Source organism: Sciurus vulgaris (assembly GCF_902686455.1).
Source record: "Sciurus vulgaris genome assembly, chromosome: 6".
Taxonomy (NCBI): domain Eukaryota; kingdom Metazoa; phylum Chordata; class Mammalia; order Rodentia; family Sciuridae; genus Sciurus; species Sciurus vulgaris.
Genome location: NC_136466.1, coordinates 108,007,784 through 108,026,731, shown reverse-complemented (window position 1 = coordinate 108,026,731; position 18,948 = coordinate 108,007,784). Strand labels below are relative to the sequence as shown.

Below are 18,948 nucleotides of genomic sequence, written 5' to 3'. Positions count from 1 at the left end.
AGTGAGGTAACACTTCACACCCATTAGGATATCCATAATCAAAAAGTCAGATAATGAATAACATGTTAGCAAGGATGCATATAATTATCCAACAATGCCAGTGGCAATGAAAATTGGTGTAGTAGCTTTGAAAAAGTTTGTCATGCCTCAAAAAATCAAACAGTTATCTAATATTTCCCAGCAATTCCATTCCCAGGTATATACCATAAAGAAATGAAAACACTTGTCCACATGTCTACAAAGGTTTGCAACAGCATTAGGTATAATGGCAAAATGTGGAAACAACTGCTAAGTCCATTTATCAATGAATGGGTAAACAAAATATGATGTCCATTCAACAGAATGTTACTTGGCAATAAAAAGGAATAAGATACTGATTTATGCTAGAATACAGATGAAGCTTGTAAACATTAGCATACTGTGAAAGAAGACAGTCATAAAAGGTTACATATTGTGTAACGCTATTTGTAGAATAAATCCAGAATAGACAAATACAGAGATAGAAAGTAGATGAGTGTTTGCCTGTGATTGGGGAGGATGCAGTAACTGGAAAGACAGCGGCAAAAGGGTATGTGTTTTCTTTTTGGAGTGATGAAAATGTTGTAAAACTGATGTGATAGTGTAAATATACTAAAAAGTAATGAATTATAGACTTCAAATAGGTGAACTGTGTGACATGTAAATTATATCTCAATATAACCATGACCAAAAAGGAAAAAAAGTGAAGTTCATGATCACAAAGTCAGTGCAGGAGAAAGCTCCAAGTACTGACACCTCAAGCACAACAGCTGAACGGGTGAATGTGATGTATTGCCATTGTATTTGTAATTTTAAATGACTTTCACAATAATTTTCAATATTAAGATAAAAAAAATATCCTCTGAGATTCAAAGTAAAATAATTGATAGAGGAGAGAAGAAAAGAGAGAAAAGAGAAGGGTGGGAAGGTAGGGGGACACAACTAATACCTTGATTTCTAGCTTTTCTTGAATGTTTCATTTGGGAACATGGATCCTGCATTCTCATTACAGGCTGGAGCTAAGTTGAGGCTATGCCTCTTTTAAATGGGTCATATGCTATTCACTTTGCCCCTATTCACATAACTCCCCATTTTCCAAATACTGTGGCCTTAACACGTGGTCTCTAAAAAGCATCTGTGTTCTTGATCTTGCATATTGTCAATGCAATAGTGTTATTGTTTTTATTATCATTGTATAATTATGCTTATTATTCAGAGTATCAGGTACACTCAGAACCCACTAGATTAGCAATGAGACTTTCAATATTTCTAAACCTTTTTGGCTACTAAACTTCCCTAGTAATGCAAGTAGTGGAACTAGACAGGCCATAAGAAAGTAGCACAATCTACAACATCCTGTAATTCAAAACCTTTTCCACAGGTTGGCAAATTTGATCAGGGAGCCAAATCTGGTTTGCTATCTATTTTTGTATGATCTAAGAGGTATGAATGGTTTTTGCATCTTTAAAGGATTAAAAATTTTGTGAAATGTGAAAATTATTTGGAATTCAAATTTTAGTGTCCATAAAGTTTTATTGGAACACAGCCATACTCATTCATTTATGTATTGTCTATAACTAGTCGTGCAATGAGAGCAAAGATGAATGGCCAAATGGTATGGTCTATAAAACCTAAAATATTTACTCTATCTGGTCCTATATGCATAACAGTTGCTGATCCCTGACTTGGAAGATTGCCATTTCACTTTACCCAACCTCTAGCTTTCTCAGCATTTTCACTCTACACTAAAGTCAGTTTACTTGCTAGGTCTTGAAGACAGGATTAGGTAATATTTATGTTGTATTCCTTATCTTCACACACTCACTATAAACTACATAAAGATTTATGTCTAAAATTTCACTATTGCCTTTTAACATTTTCAGTTTAAAGAGATACATAAAACAAGTGTAACAAAAGTGATTCACAATTGAGAAATAAGAATAATGTGGTGATTTTTGATGAAATATATAATGCAAGAGGAGGATTCTATGTGTAGGACCACAGACTATTTTGGTTGATAATCCCAGTCATCCTATTCCATTGTGCTTGTCTATGGAAAACAGCAGCACTGGCTCCAGCAAATTGAAGAGATACCAAAATATATGCCACACCTGACAAGTAAAGGTGTTGAATATTTTGCATGGTTATTGGAATATCAAAACAAATAAAACTGTTTTAAAAAAGTCACATTTTGGGGCTAGGGTTGTGGCTCAATGGTTGAATGCTTGCCTGGCATATATGTGAGGCACTGGGTTTGATCCTTGGCACGATGTAAAAATAAATAAAATAAAGGTCCATTGAAAACTAAAAAAAAATTTTTAATTTTAAATTTTTTAAAAGTCACATTTTATAAAAAGGCTTGAGAAGAAAAATTATTGAAAAGCAAAACTACTGCTCTAAAAAAGAAAATAAATCACCTGTTAGTGAGAATCCAGTAATGCTAGCATATAAAATTAAAGAGAATAATCTCATTTAATATCATTTAGTTCATCTTGCTTGGGCAAGATGTAGTATGAGAAATAGAAAAGGGAAACTAATGTATCAACAACAAGTCACATGATGTTTAAGAGGCTTTACAGTATATATACAACTTCAACATCACTAGATATTAGCAATTTGATTTCTACAGTGATTTTATCAACTGATATCCAAATTGCAAAGTAGGAATTTTCCTACTTCTCTTTGGCATCCTGGTGAACTACTAGAATTGTCAGAATTATTGAATTCTGGAAATCAGAGGAGTATGAAAGGGCATTATATCAAAGTTTGAAATACTAATTTCCCGAGTAAGGTAGAGCATCTTTATCTATGCTTATTAAAACAGAAGTTACTAGTATTTGTTGAATCAATGAATGGATATCTTTTGTAAATTTAACTTTTTTCCCCTTTCTAGGGAAGCCTAAAGATTTAATGAGAAAATGTAAGTATGAACAATTAACATTTTAAAATTTGTTACTAAAATATTTTTCTGTAACATTATGTATGTTCCCATAAATACAGAAATATATGGAAGATAAACAAGAAAAATTTTAAAATCATTCATAATCTCATTGCCCAAATTCCTACTGACCCAAAATGCACATAATTCTGAAATTAAAAAACTATAAAAACAAGGTTTTTATTAAGCTTGACACAAGCTCTTTAGTAGCAGTTTTACCTCAACTGACATAAAAATTACAGATTTTATGTATACTACCTAATGTGAATAGTCACATATTTCACCACAGAAACATTATTGTGTTTGAGAATAGTGTTCCTCTAGATGCTATTAGGTAAATGCACAATACCGTTCTAAAATCTAAAAAAACTAGAAATTCAGAAACACATATAGGTCAAAGGATTTTGGTATAGGGGATTATAAGTCTGTATTAACATACTGGTATTTTCCACTATATTTTCTCTCAATATGTACATATGAAATTTTTATACACATAAAAATAATTGGGATACCATTTTTAGCTTTGGACATATAGCTGTTAGTGGCTGCAAAGCATTTCATGGCACAGATATGACAGCTTATTTAAGCATTATCCTAATCGATACTTAGGCCATTCCATGTTATATATAAAACACTATAATGAACATCCCTACCAATGAATTTCACCAACATACAATATTTTATTAAAAATGTTTACAGTATATGCACACTATGAAATTAGCCTAAACCCTTTTCCAATGAACCAATGATCATTTAATAACATTTTCTTTTCCTACTAATTTGATAAGCCACTTTGGTCATACACTTTTTAGTGAAAAGCAAAATATAAATATTAAACCAATCTACCCCTATTTTAGTTCATCATTTAATATTTTAATTTTATATCTTTTTAGCATAAACTCTGAGATGCTTATTAAAGCTTATGCTAAAAAGTAGAGGAAGAATTTTTTTAAAAGATTTTCCAGGGTTTCAAGATGGGGGCCTAGAGGGTGGCTGCATTTCATGTTGCTCCAGGACTCAGGATTCAAAAGAGGAGATATTGAGACACTTGGGACCAACTCAAAGCGGCCGGGTGACTCTCACCCGTTGGGAAGGCGTCCCGGATGGGACGGTGGTCCCTGAATGCAGGAAACTTTGTGAAGTAGAGCTGCTGACGAGACGCCCCTCCCCTGCTGGAGCAGTGAACCCGGACAACTGGGAGCGCCGTAAAGGAGGCCGCTCGGCACGGCGCTGGGACTCGGAGCAACCACTGGGGCTCCGGCGGCTGCCCAGGGGAGGAGTGGCAAGGAGAGCTGTGTGGACTCAGGACACCGAGGCCTGCCCTGAGGAGGAGGAAGAGGAGGAGCGTGGCCGCTTGGATTTGGAGTGACTGCACCAGAGCTACAGGCGGATGCCAGAGGAGAAGCCGCGCAGCGAGCAGTTTGGACTCAGAACGACTGCTTCTGAACCCCGGGGCCTGCCCTGAGGACGAGGAGGAGGAAGAGGAGCGCGGCCGCTAGGATTCAGAGTGACTACACCAGAGCTACAGGCGGTTGCCAGAGGAGGGACTGCGTGGCGAGCTGTTTGGACTCAGACCACTTCTGAACCCCGGGGCCTGCCCGGAGGAGTAGGAGGAGGAGGAGGAGCGCGGCGGGTCGTTTGGACTTGCAGTGACTGCATTAGCGCTCCAGGCGGCTGCTCAGAGAAGGCGAGTGGTGAGTTGTTTGGACTTAAAGTGACAGCTCCTGAACACAGGGGGGCTGCCTGGAGGAGAAGTGTGGTGGGTTGCTTGGTCTTGAGTGGCCGCACCAGAGCTCCGGGCGGTTGCCCAGAGGACCCGTGCAGCGAGTCACGTGGATTCAGAGCCACTCAGAGCGACCGCTCCTGAACACCCGGGGAGTTATCTGGAGAAGGAGGAGGAACGGGGAGGGTCACTTCGACTCGGAGTGATTGATTGCCCAGGGCTACGGGTGGTTGGTGGGAGGTGGAGGCATGCAGTGAGTTTCTTGGACTCCTAGTGACCACACCGGAATACTGGGCGGCTGTCTGGAGGAAGAGGCGTGTGGCGGGTCTCTGGGACTCAGAGCGATTGTACGGGGCCCCAGGTGGCTGCTCAGAGAAGGGGTCGCATAGCCAGGTGATTAGGTGCAGAGCAGGGTCCCAGGATCTAGGAGGCTTCTTGGTGGAAGAGCCGCACAGAGACAGGCTTAGGGCGGAGCGAAGGTTCCAGGCCTGCGGGCAGATTCTCTGAGGAGGGGCAGCCTAAGGAGATTCATCTGCGAAGGGTGAGGCTCCCAGGCCCAGGAGGTAGGGCCCGGCCCCTGGGAACTTTGCAGAGGAAGGCAGCCCAGCCCAGGCGGTAGCTGTAAATTGAGGGGAACCTCTAGGAGGGAATTGACCAGCGAGACCTCCCCACCGGGTGAGTCTTCCCTGCCGGGTAAGGTTTCCCCACAAGGACGGTAAAACCAGAGACTCAGGCCCAAACAGGCCTTGCCTCAGCCCGCAGCCTAGGTCCCCTTTGGATGACCATTGGTCAACAAGTGGAGGCACCTCTGCCCACTAGCAGGGATTATACCCCACCTGAAGGCCACCACTCCTAGAGAGGCAGCTTCCTTGTGGAGCACCGCATTATCAACTTCCTCCAAGACTTCAGCCTACTGAAGGCTAAGGGGGGATATATATAGAAATCTTCAGGGACATTGTAAGTCAATAGAGGAAATCTGCATTATCTCAGCGGTCCACTGATACCTGAACAACATGAGAAAACAAGGAAAGAAAATGCTGCAAACAAATCTAGATGTTACATCAATAAAACCCAATGACAGCATGGCAGAAGAAATGACAGAAAAGGAGTTCAGAATGTACATAATTAAAATGATCAGGGAAGCAAACGATGAGATGAAAGAGCAAATGCATGCACTGAATGATGAGATGAAAGAGCAAATGCAAGCATTGAATGATCGTACCAGTCGACAATTAAAAGAGCAAATACAGGAAGCAAAAGATCGTTTCAATAAAGAGTTAGAGATATTGAAAAAAAAACAAACAGAAATCCTTGACATGAAGGAAACAATAAACCAAATTAAGAACTCCATAGAAAGCATATCCAATAGCATAGAACACCTGGAAGACAGAACCTCAGACATTGAAGACAAAATATTTAACCTTGAAAACAAAGTTGAACAAACAGAGAAGATGGTAAGAAATCATGAACAGAATCTCCAAGAACTATGGGATATCATGAAAAGGCCAAATTTAAGAATTATTGGGATTGAGGAAGGCCTAGAGAAACAAGCCAAAGGAATGAACAATTTATTCAATGAAATAATATCAGAAAATTTCCCAAATCTCAAGAATGAAATGGAAAATCAAGTTCAAGAGGCTTATAGGACTCCAAATACACAAAATTACAACAGACCCACACCAAGGCACATTATAATGAAAATACCTAACATACAAAATAAAGACAGAATTTTAAAGGCTGTGAGAGAAAAGAACCAAATTACATTCAGGGGGAAACCAATACGGATATCAGCAGATTTTTCAATCCACACCCTAAAAGCTAGAAGGTCCTGGAACAACATTTTTCAAGCCCTGAAAGAAAATGGATGCCAACCAAGAATCTTATACCCAGCAAAACTTACCTTCAAATTTGACGATGAAATAAAATCCTTCCATGATAAACAAAAGCTAAAAGAATTTACAAAAAGAAAGCCAGCATTACAGAACATTCTCAGCAAAATATTCCATGAGGAAGAGATGAAAAACAAAGAAGCAAATCAGCAAAGGGAGGAATTATCCTAAAGGAATTGTCAAATAAAGGAGGAACCAAGCTGTGTCACAAATAAATAAATAAAATTTTAAAAATGAACCAAATGACCGGGAAACCAAATCATATCTCTATAATTCAGGCCTGAATGTTAATGGCCTGAATTCATCAATCAAAAGACATAGACTGGCAGATTGGATTAAAAAGAAAGATCCAACAATACGTTGCCTGCAAGAGACTCACCTCATAGAAAAAGATACCCATAGACTAAAGGTGAAAGGATGGGGAAAAACATACCATGCACATGGACTCAGCAAAAAAGCTGGAGTATCCATCCTCATTTCAGACAATGTGCACTTCAAGCCAAAGTTAGTCAGAAGGGATAAAGAAGGTCATTTCATACTGCTTAAGGGAAGCATAAATCAGCAAGATATAACAATCATAAACATCTCTACCCCGAACAGTGGCTCATCCATGTATGTCAAACAAATCCTTCTCAATTTCAGAAACCAAACAGACCATAACACAATAATACTAGGTGATTTTAACACGCCTCTCTCACCACTGGACAGATCTTCCAGACAAAAATTGAACAAAGAAACCATAGATCTCAATAACACAATCAATAATTTAGACTTAACGGACATTTATAGAATATACCATCCAACCAAGAGCAAATACACTTTCTTCTCAGCAGCACATGGATCCTTCTCTAAAATAGACCATATATTATGCCACAAAGCTAATGTTAGCAAATACAAGAAGATAGAGACACTAGCATGTATTCTATCAGATCATAAGGGATTGAAGTTAGAAATAAATGAAAGAGTAAAACACAGAAACTATTCCAACATCTGGAGATTAAACAATATGCTATTATATGATGAATGGATAACAGAAGATATTAGGAAGGAAATTAAAAAATTCTTAGAGGTAAATGAGAACAAAGAAACATCATATCAAAATCTCTGGGACACTATGAAAGCAGTACTTAGAGGGAAATTTATTTCATGGAGCGCATTTAAAAAAAGAAGTAAAAATCAACAAATAAACGACCTAACACTACAGCTCAAAGCCCTAGAAAAAGAAGAACAGAATAGCACCAAAAGTAGTAGAAGACAGGAAATAGTTAAACTCAGAGCTGAAATCAATGAAATTGAAACAAAAGAAACAATACAAAAAATTGACAAAATAAATAGTTGGTTCTTCAAAAAAATAAACAAAATTGATAAACCTTTAGCCACACTAACAAAGAGAAGACGAGAGAAAACCCAAATCACTAAAATTCGGAATGAACAAGGAAATATCACAACAGACAGGATTGAAATACAAAACATAATTAGAAGCTATTTTGAAAATCTATACTCCAACGAAATAGAAAATTTCGAACACATCAACAGGTTTCTAGAGACATACGAATTGCCTAAACTGAACAAGGAGGACATACACAATTTAAATAGACCAATTTCAAGTCCTGAAATAGAAGAAGTCATCAAAAGCCTACCAATAAAGAAAAGTTCGGGACCAGATGGGTTCTCAGCCGAGTTCTACAAAACCTTTAAAGAAGAGCTCATTCCAATACTCCTCAAAGTATTCCATAAAATAGAAGAGGAGGGAACCCTCCCAAACTCATTCTATGAAGCCAATATCACACTGATACCTAAACCAGAGACTCATCAAGGAAAGAAAATTTCAGACCAATATCCTTAACGAACATCGACGCAAAAATTCTCAACAAAATTTTAGCAACTCGCATACAAAAACATATTAAAAAGATAGTGCACCATGATCAAGTGGGTTTCATCCCAGGGATGCAAGGTTGGTTCAACATCAGGAAATCAATAAACGTAATTCACCATATCAACAGACTTAAAGTCAAGAATCACATGATTATTTCAATAGATGCAGAAAAAGCATTTGATAAAATACAGCACCCCTTCATGCTCAAAACACTAGAAAAAATAGGGATAGTGGGAACATTCCTTAACATTGTGAAGGCCATTTATGCTAAGCCCATGGCTAATATCATTCTAAATGGTGAAAAACTGAAAGCATTCTCCCTAAAAACTGGAACAAGGCAGGGATGCCCTCTTTCACCACTTCTATTCAACATCGTTCTTGAGACTCTGGCCAGAGCAATTAGACAAACCAAAGAAATTAAAGGGATACGAATTGGAAAAGAACTCAAACTATCCCTGTTCGCTGATGACATGATTATATATTTAGAGGAACCTGGAAATTCCACCAGAAAACTCTTAGAACTCATAAGTGAATTCAGTAAAGTAGCAGGTTACAAGATCAATGCCCATAAATCCAACGCATTTTTATATATAAGTGATGAATCTTCAGAAAGAGAAATTAGGAAAACTACCCCATTCACAATAGCCTCGAAAAAAATAAAATACTTGGGAATCAATCTCACAAAAGAGGTGAAAGACCTCTACAATGAGAACTATACAACACTAAAGAAAGAAATTAAAGAACACCTTAGAAGATGGAAAGATCTTCCATGTTCGTGGATAGGAAGAATTAATATCGTCAAAATGGCCATACTATCTAAAGTGCTATACAAATTCAATGCAATTCCAATTAAAATCCCAATGACGTACCTTACAGAAATAGAGCAAGCAATCATGAAATTCATCTGGAAGAATAAGAAACCCAGAATAGCTAAAGCAATCCTTAGCAGGAAGAGTGAAACAGGGGGTATTGCAATACCAGATCTTCAACTCTACTACAAAGCAATAGTAACAAAAACAGCATGGTATTGGTACCAAAATAGAAAGGTAGATCAATGGTACAGAATAGAGGACACGGACACAAACCCAAATAAATACAATTTTCTCATACTAGACAAAGGGGCCAAAAATATGCAATGGAGAAAAGATAGCCTCTTCAACAAATGGTGCTGGGAGAATTGGAAATCCATATGCAACAGAATGAAACTAAACCCATAACTCTCACCATGCATGAAACTAAACTCAAAATGGATTGAGGACCTCGGAATCAGACCAGAGACCCTGCAGCTTATAGAAGAAAAAGTAGGTCCAAATCTTCACCTTGTTGGTCTAGGATCAGACTTCCTTAACAGGACTCCCATAGCACAAGAAATAAAAGCTAGAATCAACCACTGGGATAGATTCAAACTAGAAAGCTTTCTCTCAGCAAAGGAAACTATCAGCAATGCGAAGAAAGAGCCTACAGAGTGGGAGAATATCTTTGCCAATCATACTTCAGATAGAGCACTAATCTCCAGAATCTATAAAGAACTCAAAAAACTCTACTCCAAGAATTCAAATAATCCAGTCGACAAATGGGCTAAGGAAATGAATAGACACTTCACAGAAGAAGATCTACAAGCAATCAACAAACATATGGAAAAATGTTCAGCACCTCTAGTAATAAGAGAAATGCAAATCAAAACCACCCTAAGATTCCATCTCACCCCAATTAGAATGGCGATTATCAAGAATACGAGCAACAACAGGTGTTGGCGAGGATGTGGGGAGAAAGGTACACTCATACATTGCTGGTGGGGCTGCAAATTAGTGCAGCCACTCTGGAAAGCAGTGTGGAGATTCCTTAGAAAACTTGGAATGGACCCTCCATTTGACCCAGCTATCCCACTCCTTGGCCTATACCCAAAGGACTTAAAATCAGCATACTACAGAGATACAGCCACATCAATGTTCATAGCTGCTCAATTCACAATAGCCAGACTGTGGAACCAACCTAGATGCCCTTCAATTGATGAGTGGATAAAGAAACTGTGGTATATATATACAATGGAATATTACTCAGCCATAAAGAATGACAAAATTATGGCATTTGCAGGCAAATGGATGAAATTGGAGAATATCATGCTAAGTGAGATAAGCCAATCTCAAAAAGCCAAAGGACGAATGATATCGCTAATAAGTGGAGGATGACACATAATGGGGGGGAGGGAAGGGTTAGTGTTAGGGTTAGAGTTAGGGTTAGGGAGGGGAGAAGTATGGAGGAAGGAAGTACTGTATAGAGGGTAAAGAGGGGTGGGAGGGGTGGGGGGAAGGGAAAAAATAACAGAATGAATCAAACAACATTACTCTATGTATATTTATGATTACACAAATGGTATGCCTTTACGCCATGTACAAACAGAGAAACAACATGTATCCCATTTGTTTACAATTAAAAAAAAAAAGAAAAAAAAAAAAAAAGATTTTCCAGAACTAGGGGAAAAGAAAAAAAATCAGCAATCTTAATTAAAAGTGCCAAACAGGATCAGTGAAAAAAAGTTCTCATTTATGTGCATTAAGAATTTCCAGAGTTCCTAGAAAATTAAAGCTTTCAAAAAGAAATAGGTCACCTATGAAAGAAAGAAGAATCAGATTGACATTATATTTCACATTAATAACACAGATACCAGAAGACAATGGAGTAATCCTTTCAAAAGTCTGTGAGAAAATGATTTATAACCCTGGATTTACAACTATAATAAAGGGTGATGAAAAAATTCATTAACACATTTAGTCATTATTTATTGAGGGGTTAGTATGTGCCAGGCATGATTTTATGTACCAAGGATATAGTAGTGAATAAAACTATAAAACTTACAGTACTTTTTAGTACGCGGAAAAAGACAAAAATAAGAAAATACATATAGAAAGGTAGAATATGACAAGTACTCTAGAGAAAAAGCAATAAGAGAGGATTGGTAATACAGGGGGACTGCAATTTAGAATAGAATAATCAGAGAAGGCCTCTTTGAAAAAAGAAATACATGAGTTAAGATCTGAAAGAGGCAATAAGTTATGCATATAGCTGAAGGAAAAAGTTATAAGCTAAGAGAATTTTTTAGAGTTATATAAAAATTCAAAGTTTGTCTACTATGCCCACTGAGAAATTTGCTTTAGAATATACCCAGCAAACTAAAAGTGAAAATCAAGAAGTCATGAGACCAAGAAACTATATTCAACATAATATAACAGTCAAATGAAGGGGGGTAAAATCCCAAGATTTAAACTGTGCTGTAGGCCTGGAATACAACTAGTCTAAATAGAAATCTTAGTGTGAGCTCACATGGGAGAAGATTTCAAGAAGAATGGAAGAGACTCTAAGGAACAGAGACAGTAAGAAGATAGACTATATTACTAGATAAAGAAATCATGCTTTTTTTCTTTCAATTAAAAAAATAAATAGGAACTCCCCAATGATTATGTTTGTAATATGAAGATACTGATGAGGAAAATAATCCCATTTAACCAGATATTTATAAGAATAATCTTTTATGCAACATAGGATGTATTGAGAGAAATACAATTCTATATCCTATACCAAAAAGTGAAATAGTTATAATCTACTTACTCATCTTCAACAGACCTATAAGCAAAATATATTCCCCCTTGTTTGAAATATTTGCATTTTAAAGTTTGTTTATAGCCTAAGGAATGTCTAATAAAAACTTCTCCAAAAAACCATGCCATAGTGGCTAACCTGACTCCTAGTAAGCAATGAAACTTCAGTATTTCATAAAAATTATAACACCTATGTAACCAATTCCCTGTATTAAAGTCCTGTGTTTGAAATTCCTAGTATGGTTTCCTTTTTTCTTGACAGATGCAGTTCTCTTCTATTGATACAGTTGATAATAAGTTCTCCTATTTCTGAAGAAACACTTTTGAGATTTTTAGTAAAGAAGGAAAAGAATAAACTTTTACTGGGGGCCTAATGTGAACAGATTTTTCGGTAGTTTATTGCATTTAATATTTAGAAACTTACTGAAGTATAGTCTCTTAATTATGCCTTCCCACAGTATTTTTAAAGTCTTTGGATTAAACTAGAACTGAATTAAGATTTATTAGTATTTTAGAAATGAAAAAAATCCAAGTGGCTGCATTTCATAGAAATGGTCAAAATGATACTATTAATGAAAATTAAGTTGAAGACAGACAGCAACACTAATGAACACAGGGTGGATAAATGACTTTTGAGGTTTTATCCTTTCCAAAGGCCATAACCAAATCCATTCTCCCAAAACAAGTTTTTTGGTGAAATTCAATAGTAATAACTCAAGAAGAGTTAGTTATGATCTTGGGATCTTATGAAGCATTATATATATATATAACAAAATCAGGCAAAAGTTTGAAACAGTCAAGAAGAGCTAAAATTAAAATGATTTAAAGAAGCAGCTACCATAGTGACCACTTACAATAAGCCAAGTAAGCTAAATACATTGTGTCATTTAATCTTCATGGGAACCCTGTAAAATAGGTACTATAACCATTCCCCTTTTAGTAAGAACTAAATTAAAATTCATGGAGTTTTAGGAGCTTGTTCAAATTCTCATAGCTAGTGTCAAAGAACTGTTTTATTCTAAAAGCTATACCCTTAGCCACAATTGATATACTTTTTTTTTTTTCAAGTAATTCTCAAACATTTGAATGTGTAAAAAGGTTTAAATGTGCTCAATTATGGCAAGCATTGTTGGCTGCCTATTCTGCAAGCATTCCTTTGTTTCTTACTTGCTAAAACAATGTTTATAATCATCCAAGAAGTCATGTCCTTCAAAGGAAGAAATCAATCAGAATGGTCTTACTTTGCCAAGTGATAGTTTGGCATCTGCAAATAACCCAATTCTGGCCAAAACTACATAAGGGATATTTTCTGGGGGTTCTGCTATGTTTTAGATTAGGTGTCCCTCAAAAGCTCATGAGTGAGACAAGAAAGTTTAGAGATGAAATGATTGGGTAATAAAAGGCTTAACTTAATCATTATCTCCCAATAGGGATTAACTTGGTGATAACTCTAGGCAGGTAGTGTGTGGATGGAAGAGTTGTGTCCCTGGGGGTGTGCCTTTGGTGTTTATATTTTGTCCTTGCTGAGCAGAGCTCACTTTTTCTGCTTCCTGGTGCGATGTTCCCAGCGGCCTTCCTTAGTCACATACTTTTGTCATGATATTCTGCCTCACCTCATGCCCCAAGGAATGGAGTCAGCCATCTATGGATTGAGACCTCTGAAGCTGTAAGCCTTCAAGTAAACTTTTCCTACTTTAGTTGTTCTTGTCGGGTCTTTTGGTGGCACTAATGAAAAAGCTGACTAATATAGGCTCTAAGAAGGTCATCATTGCTCTTATAGTGGAATATAATTTCTTTTCTCTCCTGAACATTGTCACCTCTATAGGATTCCTGCCAATTGTGACAGTCTGTGGGATAAGGAAAAAATCCAGTTTACAGGACAGGTCATTTCGTATTGTCAGAAAACTCTAGTTCTTAATGATGTCACTGAACTACCAAATTAACTAATTTTTTAGAGTATACTACCTCTAGATTTCTTATTGTATGAGATAACAAATATTCTTACAGTTTAAACCATATGTAGTCTGGTTTTCTATTACTTGAAACTAAAAACATCTGAAATGATAGGATCATTAGATGGTTCTGCAAAAAGAAATAACTCTTTCCTATTTTGGACTAATTCATTCTAAACTGATAAATCATTTAGAAATTGAGGTATCTCATCTTTTTCTTCCCATACATAGACTTGAAGAAAATAAAGATCAAATGACCTATTTAACTCCCAGCTGTATGTTTCTCATTATATGAAGATATATTCCATATAATTTTGTACAAAAGGCTAATATTTTATACTTAAAGTTTTAGGTAAAATTTTAACAACTTTTGTTTTTAATCATCAGTGGTTACTGGTGGCTAATATTCAGAATAAATAATATTATCTTCTATTTAAATCATATTTTCAATTTATAAGGAAGGTACTTCTGTAACTTCCAGAATACTGGGGGTAAAAGAACAAAATTTCAGGGCCCCTAAACTATAACTTGCCGAAGAGTGGGAATTAAGAACCTAGGCAGTAACATCTATAAACTTACATTTTTTAGGGAGTGGGGTTGGGGGAGATGTTTAATAGTGCTATAAAGGAAACAATATGACACCAGCAAAAGTGTATCTGCTTACAACTATGATGCAGCAGGGGGAAATGTACTCTCGTGGGAAAACACATGTGAACTGCATTAATTATGAATTCCCTCAGTATGGAAGAATGGGAGGTTGACCTCAGAATTTGATGATTAGGGCTCACAGTCGATATAGTAAATGTATGTTAAAATTCAGTAAGTTTTAGTCATTCTTCACTAATCCTTTTATGGTTAATTTAAGCCCCAAGTGAAGCCAGGTGCAGTGGCACATATCTGTCATCCTAGCTACTCGGGAGATTGAGGCAAGAAGATCACAAGTTCAAGGCCAGCCTGGGCAATTTACTGAGGTCCTGTCTCAAAACAAAATAAAAATGGCCAGGGTTGAAGCTCAATGGTAGGGCACTTGCCTAGGACATGTGAGGCCCTAGATTCAACCCCTAGTACCTCAAAATAAATAAAATCTCAAGTGAGTTTTTCTGCTATTCCCAAACTTCAATGGATAATTTTTTAAGATTTTGGAGTCAGTGAAACTAAAGAATTTGCAACAGTATCCTCTCTTAATAAAACTTTAACAAAAGTTAAAAACTTGCCTCTTCTCCTCATCCCCTTCCCCTCACTCATTTTCCAAAACCTAACTCCAATGCCCTTGTCTTTTAGGTGGACCACTCTCCCATCAACCCTAACATTCTCCCAACTTACACTATGGATCCTATGGATATTCACAGCATATATCTCATTTAGGTTGAAATTTTTGTCTACTTTCACTCTTGAAAGTGAGTGTAAAGTGCCTCATATCATTCCTAGCAGAATATGTGCCTCACAGATATGTTTACTGAATGAACTCAAAATCACTCTATAAGGTAAGCAGACTACCCATCGTTATTTCCATTTTCAAATCAGAAACCATGATTCAAAGAGAAATGATTCATCTAAGGTCAGTTGGCCAAGAAAATGGTGAAATTGGGATGTGAAATCATGACTTATAATTTCAAGCATCAACACTTAATACCATGCCAAAGCATCTCATGTTTAAAATAAATAAACCAATTTTTAAAACTTAAATCTCTTCTCCTGTTCCCAAAGTAAAATCATTCCATGGTACAAAATCTGAACAGCACAAAAGAGGACACAGCAAAAATGTAAGCTATCCCTATCTGCCCTGGTTCCAGTCACCCAGTTCCTACCACTGGAAACATCTTATCAATTTTGTGTGTAGCCTAAATGAAAGGAAATGAATGTTTAATTTGATGATATTTGTTATCTTATAATCTCCCAGTATTTATTAATTAATCCATTAAACTGGAGATAGTTCAAGTTCTATTAACTGCTCAAGTAGAATATATACTTTAATTAATTTTAATAAAGTTAGACAAGACAGGCTGGGAATATAGCTCAGTTGGTAGAGTGCTTGCCTCACAAGCAGGAGGCCCTGGGTTCAATCCCCAGCACCTCAAAAAAAAAAAAAAAAAAAAAGACACTAAAGTTAGACAAAACAAATTTTGTAATCAGCTAAAATTTTTACCAGATAGATTTCCAAGGAGGTCCTCCAGAAGAGAGGAGGGGACCTCAACTCAGAGCTGGCAGTTTCTTGAAATACACCACAGAAAATAATTTTAGGACTCACTGAAAGAGGTACAAGTAGAGATTTATTCAGGAAAGCAAGCCATAAAGCAGGATAGGCACTCAAAGGGAGAGGGAGCACAGGCACTCAAGAATATGATGCACTTTTGGAGTCCTTGGCTGTTCTTTTAAAAGAAACTCTGTAAACGGTGAGCATGAGAGGTACATACAGGTGGCATGAGCTTAATGAGCTTGATCCTTTGGATCATAGATTGTGCTGCAGTGGTATAATTCTTTCCAGAATCTTAAGGTTGACATTATTTTGTTAGTAGATGGTATGTGGACTGTATCCACATTATGGGTCTCTAACAATTTCTCTCTCTAGGCTTTACTGAATTGGTCTAAAAATACACTGTGTAAGCTAACAAGATACATAGACACTAACTGATTTATGATCCTTTTAAGAATTCATGCCTGGGGGAAAGCATGCCTGGTGAGGGTGTTCACAGAGTCTTTAATGTTTAAAACTTACAGTCCCTTTTTTCCTTCCCTGTTTCTATCTACCTCAAAAGGACACACACCAAATCCAGAATCAATATTTTTAATATTAAAAGGTTAGTGATTAATAAATGAATAAATATCAGGAATAATTTTAAAAACACAAATATAAAACTAATTATTTCACTAGCCCTCTAAACTGACTCTAAAAAGTTTTGAAATGTCAGTATACTGCTGAAAGGGTAAGGACATCATGAATAGCTTCTGCTTGAGTTTATATGAGAAAGCCAAAGTTCCTCCCATAGCTGCTTCATCTCCATACAAAACACTGACAGTTTTAATTACCACCTAAAATCACAAATCTTTTTGTACATTTGACTTTTTATCTTCTGTCCAGACCCATATCTCTAACTGCCTTTGTAACATCTCTATTTAGAGATGTCTATTTAGACTTCCCACCAGCAACTGTAGCAGGTTAAAAATTTAGCTTACCATCAACCCTTGCTAAAGTAATACCCTTCCCAACTTGAGCTGTCAATGTCAGAATTCAGTTCTCAATCTTACAATCTTTGTGATATTGTTTACTAGAAGACTTTCATAGTGATTGGTTTGGCTAAGAATGAGACAAACAGAAGGAAGTACAGGTGGGGAAATTCTGTATGCTTTTGTTTTTATTTTTCAAAATAAAACTGTACAAGTACTAGACAAAGTAGGACTGGTTTGTGAGCAGTTCATGGAATAAAGAGCTAAGCTCTCTTCAAGTTTAATATGAGACAACAGTAATACTGTTACAAAAAAAAAAAAAGAACAAAAGCCAATTCTATCATAGATGCATTAAAAGAAGCAAAGAACTTAAAGGATAGTAGATAAATAGCACTGTACTGGACAAATTGCATCTGTACTATTACCATTCATAATTTATTTCCAAAATTGTTATATATAATTTAGATCCAAAAGGTATGTCAAATAGGTACTGTGGTACACACCTTCAATCCCAGCAACTCAGGAGGCTGAGGCACGAGGATTCAAGGTTAATCTCAGCAACTTAGCGAGGCTAAGTAACTTAGTGAGATCCTGTCTGGGAAGGGAAGGGAGGGGAGGGGAGGGGAGGGGAGGGAAGGGAAGGGAAGGGAAGGGAAGGGAAGGGAAGGGAAGGGAAGGGAAGGGAAGGGAAGGGAAGGGAAGGGAAGGGAGGCAGGCTGGAGGAGCTGTGGTTACAGGTCAGTGGTAGAGCGCTTGCCTAGCATGTGTGAGGCACTGGGTTCCATCCTCAGCACCAAATAAAAATAAATAGCCAAAACAAAGGTATTATATCCATCTATGACAATCAATCAATCAATCAATCAATCAATCAATCAGGGCTGGAAATGTAGCTCAGTGGTAAAGTACCCATAGATTAAATCCCCAATACCACCCCCTCAAAACAAATGGAAAAAAAAAACAAGAGTATGTAAGGCAGCAAAGGAAGGACTACAATGGCAAACAAGAATATTAGGAGAGGACTAGCAATACTATCATTCTAGTCTGTGAAATAGTTGTTTGCCTGAAACATTTCAGCAGATGATGGGGTATGTAGTTACTTTAAACCAACATAGATTATCATAACTAAAACAGGAAAAGAAAATATCATTTAATATGTATGACTTCAGTTGACTAATTACTGTTATTCCCCAAGATAATGAAAGTTAGCATTTGTTAGGATATCTGAATTTTATCAAATTATAAAACAAGCCCAATTTAATGATATTTCTTACAATAATTATTCTTGGTGATCTATCAACTTGGATTAGTAGCAATTCTAATCCCTGAATTACTGATAAAATTTAATAAAATTTGGGAGCAGAATCTGGGATTTCCTTAAGTTGGAAAGTCCGAGGATCCACAGAATTCAAAGAATTCAGGAGAATGACAAAATAATCATTTGCTGCTAATAATTTTCATTAAAAAAATTCAAGAATTAGAAATAATTAAGCATAATTTTCACAACATACTGAGTATACATATATAGTAATTTAGTGTATATGAAATAACCCACTTTCAATGTACATTTATTTTGTACTTTCACACATACAAATGTTTTTTTTCAAGCCAAATTTCCAAGTCCTTAACTGCTTGTTACTTTTAAATAATATTTGGTAATGACAGTTGTTATAGAGTCTTACTCAACAATTTTAACACATAGCAAATCTGGTTTGAAAACTCAGTATAGTAACATTTTCTTAATTATTCTAACATTGATTCCCAAAGAGGCTAAAGTCCACCAAATCTTTCTTG

The 18,948-nt window shown here is 36.6% G+C and overlaps 1 protein-coding gene across 1 annotated transcript in view; it reads right to left on the bottom strand.

Moving 5' to 3' along the window:
* The window catches only part of TBCA (tubulin folding cofactor A), a 78,145-nt gene that overhangs the window by 22,363 nt on the left and 36,834 nt on the right, over positions 1–18,948 (bottom strand). The window lies entirely within an intron of this gene.